General features: G+C 42.2%; 1 long non-coding RNA gene across 1 annotated transcript; it reads left to right on the top strand.

Moving 5' to 3' along the window:
• The first annotated feature begins 8,668 nt into the window (after nt 1-8,668).
• On the top strand, nt 8,669-15,655 carry LOC110210375 (uncharacterized). Its single transcript, XR_002325090.2, has 3 exons — nt 8,669-9,233; nt 13,828-13,978; nt 14,111-15,655. It is a non-coding gene; the product is annotated as an uncharacterized LOC110210375 (long non-coding RNA).
• Nucleotides 15,656-17,228: the final 1,573 nt, after the last annotated feature.

Raw genomic sequence — 17,228 nt, 5'->3', positions numbered from 1 at the left:
GTGAGGATTTTCTCTTTGATCCTGAAATTGATAGGGAGTCACTGGGGTTTGTTGAGAACAGGGGTGACATGGTGAGACGTGGAATGATATGTACCCTCTTAGGCCCTCCAGGAAGCAAGACACCCTAGGCTCCAGGTGAATACTGAGTTCTCCCAAAAATCTGTCCATATTAGCCTGGTTCTCTCTTTTACTACACGCTTTCCCTTCTGTCACAGTCATCTGCTCAAATATATCACCCCATTAAATTCCTCAAAAAATAATAATGGTACATTGTAAACTTCTGTAGACTATGGAAGACAGAAGCCAGGCCAAATAATGAGATAAATAGGAGAGAGTCCTATAGTCCCTCCAGTATGGTGTTCGAGGAATACTGAGGCTCAGAATGGGCTGCTGATAAAAGTCATATATGGGGGAATAACTATCAAAGTATAGGGCCTTTGCCTGAGGGCCAAGGAATGATGATAACCTACAAGGAGGAAAGGCAGAGCTGCTTAATTTTCAAAAGAAAATGATCTTTTACACTGTAAATGACTGCAAAAAAAAAATGACTTACAAGAGATTGGTGACCAAGCTAAGTAATGTGATGATAAGAGCTCCTAACTGCACTTTGGAACTTCAAGTCAACCTGGGGCAGATGAATTACATCCATAGGTCCCATAAGTATTGGCATGTGTTGGTACTGAGCCACCTTCTGTGACAGGTGAAAGATCATGGTCAACAGGAGAGGTGAACCACAAGATTGGAAAAGGACAAATATTAGCCCAGTTTTCATAAAAAAGAAAGAGAATGGAGCCTGAAAACTATAGACCAGGAAGTTTGCTTTTCCCAGGAAAATTCAAGAACAGATCATTAAGAGCTGGTTGACAGACACCTAGAAATAGCTAGTGGATAGAGATTTGGCCCTGGAGTCTGAAAGATTGGCATTCCAAACCAAGCTCAGACACTAGCCTTTATGACTCAGATACAAGCCTTTATGATTCTCAGCCTCTATTTCCTTATTGGTAAAATGGGGATAATAACCCCACTTATCTTCCACGTTGTTGTGAGGATAAAATGAAATAATGTTTGTAAAGTGCTTTGCAAACCACTTTTAAGTGGTTTGCAAACGACAGCTAATTAGAAAGGGAAGCAGTAATTAGAACTAAAGCATGGCTTCTTGAAAATGGGGCATGCCAGACTAACCTTTCTTTTTTTTGTTAAATATTTCCCAATTACGTGTAAAATTTTTTTTGGCATTCATTTTTTTTTTCTAAAAAACTGAGTTTCTGAGCCCAAAGGGCTATTAAACTATGTGTATCCTTTGATCGAGCAATACCACTACATTACTAGTTCTGCACTTGAAAGAGGTTAAAGAAAAAGGAAAAGGATCTATATGTACAAAATTATTTATAGCAGCTCTTTTTGTGGTGGCAAAGAATTGGAAATTAAGGAAATGTCTATTGATTGGGGAATGGCTGAACAAGTTGTGGTGTATGAATGTAATGGAATATGATTGTGCTATAAGAAATGATAAGCAGGCATATTTCAGAAAAACCCGAACTTACATGAACTTACATGATGCTGAATGAGGTGATAAGAACCAGAGCACTGTACTCAGTAACAGCAACATTGTGCAGTGATCAACTGTGAATGACTTATCTCTTCTTGGTAATACAATGATCCAAGACAATTCCAAAGGACTCATGATGATAAATGTTATTCATCTCCAGAGAAGTAATTGGTGGAGTCTGAATGCAGATCAAAGCATACTATTTTTCACTTTTTTTTTTATGGCTTTTTAAAATCTGTTTTCTTTCATAACGTGACTAGTATGGAGAACCTATATCAAATCACTTACCATGGGGAAGTGGGGAGGAAAGGAGAGAATTTGGAACTCAAAATTTAAAAAAATGAATGTTAAAATTTGTTTTTATATGTAATTGGGGAAAAACAAAATATTTTTAAAAATAAAATGCAACTTTGAGTTCCAGATTCTATCTCTCCTCCAACCCCTTGAGAATGCAAGCAATATGATATATAAGTGAAGTCATGCAAACCATACCTTTCCTCTTTCGAAAGAATCACTAAGACAGAAGATGAAGGAAATGTTGGCAATAATTTATGCTGTTTTATTTTATTTTTGAAATAGCATTTTTAATTACATGTAAAGACAATTTTTAACATTCTTTTTTTTATAAAAATTTGAGTTCCAAATTTTCTCCCTCCCTCCCCTCCTTCCTAAGATGGTAAGCAGTTTGATATAGGTTATCTATATGCAATCATGTAAAATATATTTCCGTATTAGTCATGTTGTAAGAGGAGAAACAGAAAAAAAGAGAAAAAAAACTGTGAAAAAAATAAAGAAAGTGAAAATGTATGTTTCAATCTGCATTCAGACTACATCAGTTTTTTCTCTGGATGTGGACAGTGATGGGGTTGGAATCTGGGCCCCAGAAAGGAAAAATCCTGTACTTTCCCACATGGCCAAATATCTGGAGTTCCCCTGAGGCTATAATCCCATCAACTGGCCTTTCATTGTGGCTACACCCAATCTCCCTCCATTGTTTTACCTCCCTATGGCCCCTGGCCATTTCCCACCCTTAATCCTAGCTAGGCTCCCTTGGCCAGGAGGTCCAGGTCCTAGTCCAGGGAGTTCTCTTCACCCCAGTTTACTGGCCACTCCTAGATCCCCCCACAGTCGTTCTATATATAAAGTCCTCCTTGTCTCCCTCAAGATGCTTAGATTCTTAAAATCTAGCCAATAGCTTACTAATGTTCAGACTCCTTAAGAATCTGCCCAATATGATGGATGTTCTAATAAACCTTGTCTTTGGCTGAAAGAAGGCTTGGGTCAAATTCTTTCGGACAGAACCCGCATGTTGTGATTTTGGGCTCCCAGCACCCCTGAACCTCTGAACCGCATCAGACGGCATTTCCCATCATGAGTCTTTTGGAATTATCTTGGATCATTGTATTTCTGAGAAGAGCTAAGTCAGTCATAGCTGATCATCACACAACATGACTGTTACTGTGGACAATGTTCTCCTGGTTCTGCTCACTTCACTCTGCATCAGTTCATGTAAGTCTTTCCAGGTTTTTCTGAAGTCTGCCTGCTCATCATTCTTATAGCACAATAGGATTCCATTACACTTATATATCACAACTTGTTCAGCCATTCTTCAAATGATGGGCATCCCCTCAATTTCCATTTTGCCTCCACAAAAAAGCTGCTATAAATATTTTTGTACATGTGGGTCCTTTCCTTTTTTTTTTTTTTTTGGTGAAGCAACTGGGGTTAAGTGACTTGCCCAGAGTCACACAGCTAGTAAGTGTTATGTGTCTGAGGCCATATTTGAACTTGGGTCCTCCTGACTCCAGGGTCAGTGCTGTATCCAATGTGCCACCTAGCTGCCCCACCTTTCCTCTTTTTTATGATCTCTTTTGGGATACAGATCTAGTAGTGATATTGTTGGTTCAGAGGGTATATAGAGTTTGCCCTTTGGGCATAGTTCCAAATTGCTCTCCAGAATGGTTGGATCAGTTCATAACTCCACCAACAGTATATTAGTATCCCAATTTTCTACCTAAGTTTTAGCAAAGCATTTGATAAAATATTTCATATTCTTGTAGAGAAAATGAGGTACGAATTAGGTGACAGTACAGTCAGATGTACTGATTGAATGGCTTTGCTCAGAGTTAATGTTTTAATGTTGCCAGATTTTTAGTAGAATAAGCCAGAAATCTTAGTTTCAGGTTTTACCTTTTTGTTCATTACTTGGATAAAAGAATAGATTGTATACTCATCAAACTTGCAAATGAACTGGAAGGGATAGCTAACACACTTGAGTGACAATCAGGATCCACTAAGATTTCTTTCTTATTCTACTAAAAATCTGGCATATCCTGGATGGTGCCAGGAATGTGCACCCTGAGCTGATGGCCGCTGAAACTTCTTCCTCTAGGGGTAACAGGCAAATTGGATCATTCAGGGCCAGCTACTACATTGACTTGTTCTATAAGGAGTTTTTTTTCTCTATGTTCTTAACATCCCTTCTCTGACACTGCCACCACCATCATGGTGCAAGCCCTCATCACCTCCACCCTAGATTATTGCAACAGCCTGCTGTTGGTCTCCCTCACTCAAATCTCTCCCCATTCTATTCCATCCTTACTCAGCTGTCAAATTAATCTTCCCAAAGTCCAGAGCTGACCTTATTCAATAAACTCCGATGGTTCCCTGATACCTCCAGGATCAAATATAAAAAAAAGCCTCTGTTTTGGCCCTTCATAGGGCCTACTTTTCTAGTTTTCTTATAACTTACTCCTCTCAGAGCAAGGAATAGTTTACCTATCAGATTTATGGAGAACAGAAGGATTCATGACCAAACAGGAGATAGAGAACATTACAAAAAGCAAAATGGATAACTTTAATTACATTAAATTGAAGTTTTTGCACAAAGCCAATGCAACCAACATTAGAAGGAAAGTAGAAAATTGGGAAAGAATTTTTACAACCAGTCTCTCTGATAGGGCCTCATTTCTGAAATATATAGAGAATTAAGTCAAATTTATAAGAATACAAGTCATTCCCAAATTGATAAATGGTCAAAGGAAATGAATAGGCAGTTCTCAGATGAAGAAATTAAAGCCATCTACAGTCATATGAAAAAATACTCTAAATCACTATTGATTAGAGAAATGCAAATCAAAACAACTCTGAGGCACCACATCACACCTATCAGACTGGCCAAGATGACAAAACAAAAAAATGATAAATGTTGGAGAAGATGTGGGAAAACTGGAAGACTAATGCATTGTTGGTGGAGTTTGTGAAATGTTCCAACCATTTTGGAGAGCAATTTGGAACTATGCCCAGAGGACTATAAAAATGTGTATATGCTTGACTCAGCAATAGCACTTATAGGGTTATATCCCAAAGAGATCATACAAATGGGAAAAGGACCCACATGTACAAAAACATTCATAGCAGCTCTTTTTGTGATGGCAAAGAATTGGAAATGGAGGGGATGCCCATCAATTGGGGAATGGCTGAACAAGTTGTGGTATATGAATGTAATGGGATACTATTGTCCTATAAGAAATGATGAATAGGCAGATTTTAGAAAAAACCTGGAAAGACTTGTATGGTCTGATGCTGAGTGAAGTGAGCAGAACCAGGAGAGCATTGTACACAGTAATAGCCATATTGTGCTTAACCATTCTCAGTAATATAAAGATCTAAGACATCTCCAAAGGCCTAGTGATGGAAAAATGCTATCCACATCCAAAGAAAGAACTATGGAGTTTGAATGCAGATTGAAGCATACTATTTGCTATTTTTTTTTTCGTCTGTTGAGCTTTGTTTCCTCTTTCTGGTGGTTCCTCCTATTAGTTCTAATTCTTGCTTACCATATCACTTTTGTGAAAATGTTTAATAGGAATGTATATGTATAGCCTATATCGGATTATGTGCCATTTTGGGAAGAGTGGTGGAGAAGGAGGGGGAGAAAAATTTTAAACTGAAAAGCTTATGGAAGTGATTGTTGATAAATCAAAATAAATTAATTTTTAAAAAAATAACTTACTCCCCTTCCTGCACTCTATGATCCAGTGACGCTGGCTTTTCCCTGCTGTTCCTCTCACAAGACACTCCTCTTCCAGCCTCTAGGCATTTTCACCGGCTGCCCCATACCCGCATCTCTGTCTCCTAGTTTCCCTGTTTTCCTTCAAGTTTCAGCTCCAATCCTTCTGAAAGAAACCTTTCCCAGTCCTCCTTAATCTTCATGTCAGCTCTCAGTGACTACTCCCCAGTCTATCCTGTATCTGTCATGTTTGTACATACTTCCACGCTGTCTCTCCCATTAGACTCCTTGAAGGCAAGGACATTGTGAGCTTTTTAAGAGCAGGGACCGTCTTTTGCTTTTCTGTGTATCCCCAGGTTTAGCATAGTGCCTAGCCCAAATCAATCAATTAATTAATTAATGCTTGTTGATTTAACTTGCATCTTCCCGGCTGGATGAGCCTGCCTGTTTCAGAATTCAAGGTTGATGATGCTCAGATATCTATATTGTCTTTCCTATATAATTCCACTTGTGATAAATGTGCCAAGTAGTTCCTTTCCCCCAAAGCCAAAAAGAATCTATTTAATCGGTAGATCAGACACAGGTCAGTGGTGCAGTAGTTAGAATGTCTGGCCTAGAATCAGCAACACTTAAGTTCAAATACAGCCTTAGATATTTGTTATCTGTGTGACCCTGGGCAAGTCACTTAACCTCTGTTTGCCTCAGTTTCTTCAACTGTAAATTAAGGATAATAACACACCTGTCTCCCAGGGATCAAATGAAATATCTGTATAGTGCCTGTTTTCTTTTTTTTTTTTTAGGTAATTGGGGTTAAATGACTTGCCCAGGGTCACACAGCTAGTGTCAAATGATTGGTCTGAGGCCGGATTTGAATTCATGTCCTCCTGACTTCAGGGCGGTGCTCTATCTACTGTGCCACCTAGCTGCCCCAGCCTGTTTTCTTCTTAACCTCTGCTGTACCATCGACCTATGACAAGACAATTTCTGGCTCAGCCTTCTTGCTGCCACTGTGACAGAGAAAGACTTTGGTGGAAAAGAAACTAGCTCAGACTTTTTGCCACTACTATGCTAAGAAGAGGATATTGCCCTAGTCTCCCTTTTGATCTTCTAGATGCTGTTCTTGGGAACTTTGTTGTCATTTGGTCATTTCCATCTTGTCTGACTCTTTGTGATCCCATTTGAGACTTTTTTTTTGGCAAAGATACTGTTTGCCACTTCCTTTTCCTGCTTATTTTACAGATGAGGAAACTGAGGTAAACAGTGGCTTGTCCAGAGTCACACAGCTTTAAGTGTCTGAGGCCATATTTGAACTCAGGAAGTCTTCCTGACTCCATGCATTATGGTGCCACTTAGCCGCCCTTTCTGGAAGCTGGAGGGTCACAACACCTGTAGAATTAGGGCTGGGAAGGAAGCCACAATTCCTCTTTTGACTAGCTGGCAGGTGTCCTTATCTTGCCCCTTCTGTTACTTTTTCCAGCGTGTATATCCTTATCTCCCCTGCCTTCTGTGAAATTCTATTTTTCTATGCTACTTATGTATTCACATTCTATATAAGGTTTCTGAAGCAGATGCTGTGGGCTCTCTGACTGTATACTGATGAGCCTGCTCTCTGAGAATAATAAAACACTTCCGATAACTATCTCTGCATCATTGATTCAGTGATTGAGAGCAATACCTAATCAATGGAGACTCGGATAATTTTTATCTCAGATCTGGCAGTTTGGTGAAGCCTAGGAACCCCTTTTCAGAATAATATTTTTATTTTTATTTATTTATTTATTTTGGCTAGGCAATTGGGGTTAAGTGACTTGGCCAGGGTCACACAGCCAGTAAAGTATCAAGTGTCTGAGGCCGGATTTGAACTCAGGTCCTCCTGATGCCAGGACTGGTGCTCTATTCACTGCACCACCTAGTTGCCCCATAATGTTTTTATATATGCATAAAATATTTATGATTACACAGGAAACCAATTATATTGGAATGCAATTGGTCTGAGGCAACATGTGAACTTAGGCCTACCTGGATCCAAGTCCAGGGTCATTTTCACTAGATCATGCCGACATGTTCCTCATGAAATACAAAGGATTACAAAGGAAAGCAATTCTTTTGAAATACTATTATTATTATTATTAAAACCTACAGGTTTATGGACTCCAGGTTAAGAACTCCTACACTAGACATTCTTACCTTCATACCTGGAGGCCTTGATCTGTCCCAACCCCTGGGGAAGAATGTGGCACCCTTGGAACACCACACACTTCCTTAACCAAATTCCATAGCTAAATTGGGGAATACACAGATAATGGATCTGAGATGTAGAAAGACTTGTTTTGGGATCTCATTTAATCAGCTTCTGGGTGTGTGATAGTGACCCCCTACCACTCTGCTCTTCCTCCATCCTCAGGTGACTGGAACTCAGGGGAGAGGAGTGAGCAGTGCTAGTGAGGAGTATTTCTGATACCATTGTCCCAGGTGGGTGGAGCCGGTATGCCCAAAGTCACTATGTAGACCCTCCTACCCCTTCCGTTTCCTGGATCCTCCTAGGAAAATTCCCCCTGAGTTATTTTCAGATAATCAAAGACATGCAAGAGAGTGACTTCCCCTAAATTGGTGGGCTCAGAGACTGTCAGTACAGGTAATGTGATTCTAACTCTGATGTCCTTCCCTCCCCCCCCCCCCAGTTTCTTGCTGAAACTGGAACAATAAAGATCCCTTTGGAGTAATCTGACACTCCCCCAGCCAGGCTGCCCAGTGATTGTCTGGGGAATTTCCCAGTCCTTGTTTACCTCCTTCTGGGCTCCACGCTTTTGGCTGAAAGGATCAGCTGGGTGGCTGGAGGAGGAGAAATGGACCAGCCCAGTCCAGTTTTCTTCTCTACCCCACCCCTCCACCCCCATTCACACGACTTGGTTTATTGGTCCTAGAATGGTATCCTTTCTCTACTCCTTCCTTTCAAAAACTGGGAGTCCTAGTTTGGAATGCAGGAGAAAATGGAAACTGAGTTCTCAGGCAAGATGAAATGGAGAGGGGGAGGGCAGGGATATTTAGGGGAAGAGGTGGGGGCCTCCTAATGGCACAAAGGAAGTTTCAGTGAAAAGCCGAGTCATTTCCTCTAGGACCGAGGGGGACGGGGCAGGTGTTTTACGGTCCTCTCTCCATGGTTGATTTTAGTGGGGGCAAACAGAGAAAGGCATGGGAAACCAATCGTGAGCATGCCCTGGATGCCATCCTTGGGCAGAGTCTGTCTGATTGATTGATGGAGCGGAGCAGAGCTGAAAGGGGAAGCGAGGGCTGCATCTTCCTCCCTCTGGCTGCCTCACAGGCTCCGTACAACATGCCCCCAAATAGAATAGTGCCTTCGCTTCGTAGCTTTAGAGTGGGCAAAAGGCTTCCATCGGGGACAGCGCCTTTATTTCTGTGAGCTGTGGGAGGCTCCAGGGAGTTAGGTGGTTTGGGTATCAGACCCCTCCAGTAACAACCTGTGGGGATCATACTTTCCCTCACTGTATTTTGGCTCCACCCCAGAGGAAACTGGCCCCTTCAAGGGAAATGAGTCATAGTCCGCAGTCATAGGATCTGGGGGCGGGTCTGGGCACCCACTCTCACTCCCCACTCCTTCTCTAACTCTTTCTGGGTGCCGATCTGATCCCCTGGCTCTACTCACACAAGAAGGTGAGTCCATTTCCATCCCTGGTTGAGAGAACGGTAAGGTCAGGATGGATATTTTATTCTTTGGTTCCCACCCTCAGAACTCTGTGTTCCTTCTTTATACGAAACACTTGCGATACATCCTCTCCTCCCCTCCCTTCCTTTCCATCACTAACTCTAGTCCCTGTCTTTTAAAAAAATTATTGATTTCTTGCTTTTATTATCCTTTCCCCTCTATCCCTAGAGAGCTATCTCTTGTAACACTGTATGAAAAAGAAAGGCAAGAAAGTAGTTCAAGTGTAAAACTAACCAGCCGGTCAGCTGAGCTTGATCACGTATGCAGTATTCCATCCCCATATCCTCTACCTCTACAAAGGAGGGAAGGAGGTACATTTTCTCTCTCCTTTGGGGTTGAGCTTCATCATTATAATCACACGATTTTGATTTATTTTTTGTTCTTGCCATTTATATTGTAATTGTTGTATTTATTGTGTTCCTGGTTTTGCTACTTTACTTGGCATCAGTTCAGATAAGTTTTCCCGTCCTTTTCTGTGTTCTTCATGTTCATGGATACTTAGGGCACAGAAATGTCCCGTTGTGTTTATGTTACCATAAATCGGTCGGCCATTCCCCAGTGGATGGGCATTCTCTTTGTGTTCAGTTCTTTGCTAGTACAAAAGGTTCTGCTGTAAACACTTTGGGGGTATACTTCTGTTTCTATCTTAGACTTCCTTGGGGCATATCTTCTGGAAGTAGGATCTCTAAGGATATGGACATTTTAGTCTATTTCTTTAGCATCATTGTCAATTGCCTTCAAGGATGGTTGGATCAATATAGTGGTAGTGATATAGTGATCAATATAGCTCTACCAACAGTATATTTGTGTGCCTGTCTTTCCACATCTCATCCAATATGGACCATTTCTATCTTTTGTCATCTTTGCCAATTTTCTAGGTCTAGCTCCTTTCAGGGAAAATAATCCTGTATTGAGCTGAAGTGTAGTGGAGATGGCACTGACTTGGAGTTCTAAGTCCTGACTCTGTCACCTAATACCTCTATAAGGGGAAGGTAATAAGCATTTGTATAGCTCCTAATATATGCCAGTCAGTGTGCTATGCACTTTTGCAAATATCTCGTTTGATTCCTTCAACAACCCTGAGAGGTAGATGCTCTTATAACTCCCATTTTATAGTTGAGGAAACTGAGGCAAACAAGTTAAGTGACTTGCCCAGGAACACACAGCTAGTAATTATCTGAGACAGGATTTGAACTCAGTTCTTCCTAACTCCAGGCTCAGCTCTCTATCTGCTGCTCCACCAGCTGCTACACTCTGGGCCTCAGATTCCTGCTTATTAAAATTTAGGGTTTGGAATAAATGATCTCTAAAGCCTTTCTCATAATTCTGAGTCTTGAAATAGCAGTGTGGTGTAGTAGAAAGAGAATTTGGACTGGGAGCCTAGGAATGTGAGTTTTGAGCTGGAAGCTCTGTTACTAAATAGCTCTGTGACCCTGGGCAAGTCACTTTGCTTCTCTGAGACTCATTTATCTAGTCTGTAAAATGAAGGTATTGAACTAGATCGCCCCCTCCAGCTCTGACATCCTGTGCATGAAAGTGTCTGTCAATATGAATGTTCTGTGCGTCTATGACCTTATAGATAGGACTTGGTAGTTTTGTTTTGGTTTTTGTTTGTTTGTTTGTTTTTTGTTTTGTCTGGTTCTGAGCATTATGGGGTAAAAGCAACTTGTGACTGGTGTGCTGGCAAATGTTTAACACCTGGCTCCCCGGGGAAAAAATGTATGCCTGACACATTTTTGAGTTAAATCTGCAACATTTATATTTTCTCCATCACTTTCTTAAGTCTAGACAGGCAATATAACAAAAAATTAAGCCCTAATTTGTAGCATTTGCTTATTTCTGAGGTGTGTATGTTCACACTGAAAATTTAACAGTCGGCTCTCCCAAGCCATTATAAATTGGCTCTTACACACCACTGGGGCTGACTAATTCTGTGATCTCTGATGAGGTCATACCAGCTTCTGAACAAGAAGGTTCCCTAGACATCTGTTAGTGTAGGGCTTCTTAACCTGGGGTCCATGAAGTTGTTTTTCTTTCTTTTTTTTTTTTGGATAACTATTTCAATGTAATTGCTTTCCTTTATACTCCTATGTATTTCATTTTATTTTTGCATTTAAAAATATGGCTCTGAGAAGGGATCCATCCAGAGACTTCACCAGACTGACAAAAGAGTCCAGGACACAACAAGAGGTTGAGAAAGGTTAAGTCCAATCCCCTTATTTGACAGGAAGAAATCGAGGCACAGTGAGAAGTGATTTGTCTGAAGTCACATAAGGAAGTTGGCAGAGCCTGGGTTAGAACCCAGATCTCCTGGCTCTCAATTCAGCTCTTCTTTCCCACTATCCTCCACCCCCTTCCCAGCATTTCCAAGGTTTCATTGAGGAAGATTGTTTTAAAAAGAATGATGATTTCTATTGCTTTTAAGCCCTTGGAATGAAAAGTTACATTTAAGCACTTTCTCTCTCTCTCTCTCTCTCTCTCTCTCTCTCTCTCTCTCTCTCTCTCTCTCTCTCTCTCTCTCTCTCTCTCTCTCTCTCTCTCTCTCTCTCTCCTGGAATTGGTACTTTAGAAATCCTTATTCATACACACCCAGTCATGAGCATTAGCAGATGGGGATGGAGCCAGCGTATAGAAGGAAATAACTCCTGTAGGAGGTGGGGCTCTAGAATTGAGCTTTGAAGGAAGCTCAGGATCCTGATCAGAGGAGACTGGAGGTCACTGTGTCAGGAGGGTCACTCTAGGATGGTTCTATATAGATTCACAAAAAGCTCATGGGTTGCTTCAGTCTTCCTAACACATCCATCCTATGTGAGCACATTTGCCTGTCCTCCTCCCTCTGCAACGATGACGCTGTTTAGGGGTAGAGAAGAGAGCTTAGCTGTTAAATTACAGAGGATTTAAGGACAGGACATCAGTGGGGACTGAGAATGATGGGAGACCTTTCTGTCTTCTCCCTCCATCGAGGACAGAGCACATCTAGTCATTTATAGTAAATCAGGAACTAGAGTGTAGCCCAGGAATACTCTCTTTCCCACATAACCCTGCCCCCAAAAATATTTCTTTTCTTTCTCCTCCTGGGGAATCAGGAGGGATCACCACGATCCCTCTTCTGCAACCAAGATGCACTTGTATCATGAGATCACTTCCTCACTCTCCACCCCTCCATTAGCTAAAGATGGAATGCCTGCTGTCTTCTGTTTATGAGTGAGAGGCAAATTGCTTCTATATATGCCTGTAATTTTCCTGTTTTAACTGGAAAGTACTTGTCTTTGAAAACACTATATGGTGACTTCATCTTTAGCTCTTTCTTCCCTTCATTCATTCCTCCTCCACAGCCCCCATTCCCAACCATATTCCCATTAGTTTTTGCCTTCAGAGGATAAAACCAGAGCCAAAGCCAGGGCAGGGCAGCTGGGGATTTGGCCCAAGGTAACAGGAAGAAGCAACAGTGTTGTGTCTCATTTATGCCTTGCCTCACATTCTTCCACTTGGCTGTTATAGCTGATACCCTGAAGGTCTCCTCACTCCCATGGCCCACTTCCTGTACCCCACCCACTGACAGCTGCCACCCCTCCCCCCTTACACCTCCTTCCAGGGATTGGGTGTTGAGGGTAAGAGGGCCGTTGGTTGTGCCAGGCCTGAAGACTTCTCTTTCATATTTTCATGAGGGTCACCTGGGATCATCAGTGATATTGGTATCCACTGGCCAAAGGTACATTCTGAAGTATCCTTCACTGAACTCTCTCCCACCCTGACCATTGAATTTGCTCCAGATGCCAGAATTCTTGATTATAGCTCTGATTAAAACATATAACCAGATAGTTATCGCATATAATGAAACATGAGAAAAGTGCTATGTGGCGCAGAGATAGAGAAGCAGAGAGAGACAAATGTAGACTTCTCCCTATAGTCTCTCCTCCTCCACGCTGCTTGTTTCTGAAATTCTCTGAGACCCTATTTGGGTATCCTACAGGAGTCTGGGAACCTTAACCCTCTGTTCCCCCTCCCCTCAGATACATTGGGAAAAGGAGGCTCCTATATCCCATGTTTTCTCAATCCCATCCCCCCAGTCTTCCCCACCTGGAGCCATCACTCAAGAATGAAATCCTTGTGCAGAGGCAGCCTGGCCCCTGCCTTTGCACGTCATGCAGTCATCTCTTCCGCAAAGTGAGTTCTTTGTGAAATCGCTGAAAGAAGCCGTAGATTCTGAAGACTTAGAAAAGAAAGTTCTTGACCCCAAAGCCCGTGGCGACGTTGGATGGTTCAATACAAGGTCAGAAATATTCCGGCTTGGTGCTTCTCGAAGCATCTCGAAGAAGGATTGTCCCGTCTGACACACTGCTGACACATCCTATGTGTATTCTCTCCCTCCCATTGGACGTGAGGGAGAAAGGGGCTGTCTTGCTGTTTGCATCCCCAGCACTTAGCACACAGGAAACACTTAGACGCTCCTTCACTCATTCGTTCTACGGACTGCTGCGCTAACTCTCTTCTCTCCGAAGCACGTTCTCACCTTACTCTACTTCTCCCTTGTCTCTCCAGGCTTTCCCTAGTCCACCCCACTGTTTAGCTTTCTAGTTTGAGATGACCAATCTCCAAGGAGGCAGAAGGGGGCCTGCTCATGGATCCCCAGGCCTGGGGCCTCTTGGACACAGCTCTCCCACTGAAAGTCCCCTCAAGTCCATGGGAACAGGTGAGCATTGCAAGGGAGGGGAGAGCTGAGGAGCCCCTCGGGGGTGGGGGTGGACATGAGAGCCAAATCATCGCCTCCTTGGGACCACTTGTCCTGAAATCCACATTCACCGCCTTCCTCTCTCCCCCTTAGGACCTGGCCACCTCCCAGGACTCCAGGCACTTCTAACCACTCATCGGGAGTTTCTCTTGAAGAGAGTCACTGAGGGTCATCTAAATGCAGCCCTGGATGCCCTACGTTCCTGCCAGGCTTTGCCTCGGGCCAACTATGAGGCAATCTGCTCGGCTCCACGCTGACTGCCCGAATTCGAGCCCTGTTGGACACCTGCCTCTCCCTAGGTGAAGAGGCCACTCAGGTGGCTCTGGCTGTGCTCCTGGCTCCCCATAAACGAAGAGTCAGGAAGTTGGCTACAACAAGCTATTTGGGATGCTTGAGGGAAGAGCCTTAAGCACTTGGATGGTCCAAGGAATTATTGGGGCAGGGGACGAAGCATTGAACTTTGAGTTGGGAAACCCAAGCTGAAGTTTTCACTGTTTTGTTCCTTACCTGTTGTGTAAAGTTGGGCAAGTCCCTGCCTTTCTGGGGGCCTCAGTTTCCTCATCTGTGAAATGGGGTTGTCCTAGATGACTCCTTCCAGATCTAACCGCTTTGAGGTCTGTGGGTTCTAGGGCACAATACTGTCATACTTAGCAACTGAGAGTGAGGAGTGTCAGGGCTTGGAGAGAGAGCCAGGAGAGAGGAGAGCAGGGATAGGGGTGGGTCTTCACAGCCCTGATAAGAAAAGAAAGATGTAGAACCTCCTTTGTTTCTACAGATCACCTCTACCCATCCATCAGGGCTAAACTCTATTTCACTTCCTGAAAAAAAAAACCCTAAACTAAAAAAAAACTAAAACAAAGACCAGAGTCCTTTTCTGACTATTCCAGCCCCACTGACCTTCCTCTTTTCTGAGGCAGTGACAATATAGCAGAAAGATCATGAAATCCAAAGGCAGAGGAACTGGGTTTACATTTGATCTCCGATGCTTTCTACTGTGTGATCTCAGTCATGTCATTGCACATCTCTGGACCTGTTTCCCCATGTGTACAATGAAGTATGAGAGAAATGATTATTAATAACAAATTATTAATATGAGGGAGGTGGAATCTAGGGTTTTTTCCCTTTCTATTTCCTAAAGCCCAGTCGTTGTGAAGGAGAGGGCTGACAAAGAGATATTCTCCTACATCTTGGGTGGGACCCCACCTCACTGGGAGAGTTTATTCTGATTGAAGGGTAAGGAGAATCTAATATAGGTGAATTCCAGCCCCTTGTTCTACATGTAGGACCAGATGGAGAATAGATCTTTTTGTCTAGATCGTCATAGGTGGAAGTGGTCTTGGTCTGGCTTGAAGAAGAGTCTCTTTGTCCAAGAGTGCTGACATGGCTGACGTGATCAGAGTCATGTACCCTAGCCCCTCATTAGAAGAAGCCTGCCTCACAATATGATATTCATTTTCTCATTAATTGTTAACCAATCAGAGTTGATTTCCATCCATCAGGAAAAACCCCTATTCCAAAGGTATTTAACCGTTCAGTGGTCTCCAAGGTTCATCTTTGGTTTCTGAGAGAACCACTGATCTCATTTTATTGATTATCTGCTAGCTATAATTAATAAATTGATTATTAATTACCCAGAAACCCTGTCTCTTGGACTTTTCATTCCTCTCAAGTGTCTGGACTAGGTGGCCTCTACTGTCCCTTCCAGCTCTAAGTTGGTCAACTATGATACTTATGATATTGATTCTATACCATTTGTGGTGTTCTGTTTTGTGCATAGGAACAACATCTCCCCTACTTGCTTGTAAGCTTCTTGCAGGCCGTGTTTTACTTTCCTATGTTTCCCTCAGTGCCTTGCATTGGAATGGGGCAGACTTGTTTATTTGGTTGATAGGACCCTGGGAATTCTTCTAGGTGTTATTCTTGGGTGCCATTCTCTATGCTTTTTCATTATGGGGCATGGGGCTAGGGCTCAAAATATAGAGGTACGTTAGGAGAGTGGGGCAAAACCCAGCCCGTGGGTGGCCACATTGTTCCCCTTCTTTGCCCGGGGTTCAGTCTGGCCTTTGGCTAAATTGGGACATCCCTCGGTGCCAGCTCTGACTCCATATGTTACCCCTGGATCAGCCCCTAGGTCCCTTTGCCTTACCTCAAGCATATATCTATTTCTACTGTAGGCTGGATCTGGGGCTGATATGCTCATGACAGAGAGCAGAAAGGCTGTTATCAAGAAGGCTTTCCTCTTAGGTTCAGGAAACAATGAAAGAGGCAGTTTGGTTTAATGGAAAGAGCACTGGATTTGGGGTCAGACTACTGGCAGAAACACCTCAGATTCATTACGTGTTTGATTTTTAATTAATTTTTGGTTGTTGCACGTTTGGAAACCTTTTACTGTTGTCAATTTTTTTGCAACTCCATACAGGTTTTCAACCCACACTTTAAGAAGTGGTGCCATACTCCAAAGGCCTCATGATGGAAAATGTTATCCACATCCAAAGAAAGAACTATGGAATTTGAATGCAGATCAAAGCAAACTATTTGCTATTTTTTTTCTCTTCTGTTGAGTTTTGTTTCCTCTTTCTGGTGGTTCCTCTTATTGGTTCTAATTTTTACTTACAACATCACTAATCTGAAAATATGTTTAATAAGAATGTATGTGTGTGTATGTGTATATATAGATATAGATATAGATATAGATATAGATATAGATATTGGGGCAGCTAGGTGGCACAGTGGATAGAGCATTGGCCTTGGAGTCAGGAGGACCTGAGTTCAAATCTGGCTTCAGGCACATAGCACTTACTAGCTGTGTGACCCTGGGCAAGTCACTTAACCCCATTGCCTAGCAAAAAAAAAAATTGCCGAAAAAAAGAAAGCATATATATACATACATACATACATACATATATATATATATATATATATATATATATATATATATATATAGAGAGAGAGAGAGAGAGAGAGAGAGAGAGAGAGAGAGAGAGAGAGTGGTGCCATAGACAATGAATTAATATGAAAACTGAACATATGTACACTAAATGACATAGCATCTAAATTCTTAAGGGAAAAGTTAAAGGAGTTTCGTGACAAAAAAAGACAGTAAAGTAATAATAGCAAGGGACCTCAATTTACCTCTCTCAGACCTAGATAAATCTAATAAAGAGAAAAAAATTAAGGAGAGGAATAGTTTTAGGAAAGTTAGATATGATAG

This window comes from Phascolarctos cinereus, unplaced genomic scaffold, assembly GCF_003287225.1.
Source record: "Phascolarctos cinereus isolate Bilbo 61053 unplaced genomic scaffold, phaCin_HiC Scaffold_2;HRSCAF=192, whole genome shotgun sequence".
Lineage (NCBI taxonomy): Eukaryota > Metazoa > Chordata > Mammalia > Diprotodontia > Phascolarctidae > Phascolarctos > Phascolarctos cinereus.
This window is presented reverse-complemented; position numbering and strand designations above follow the sequence as displayed.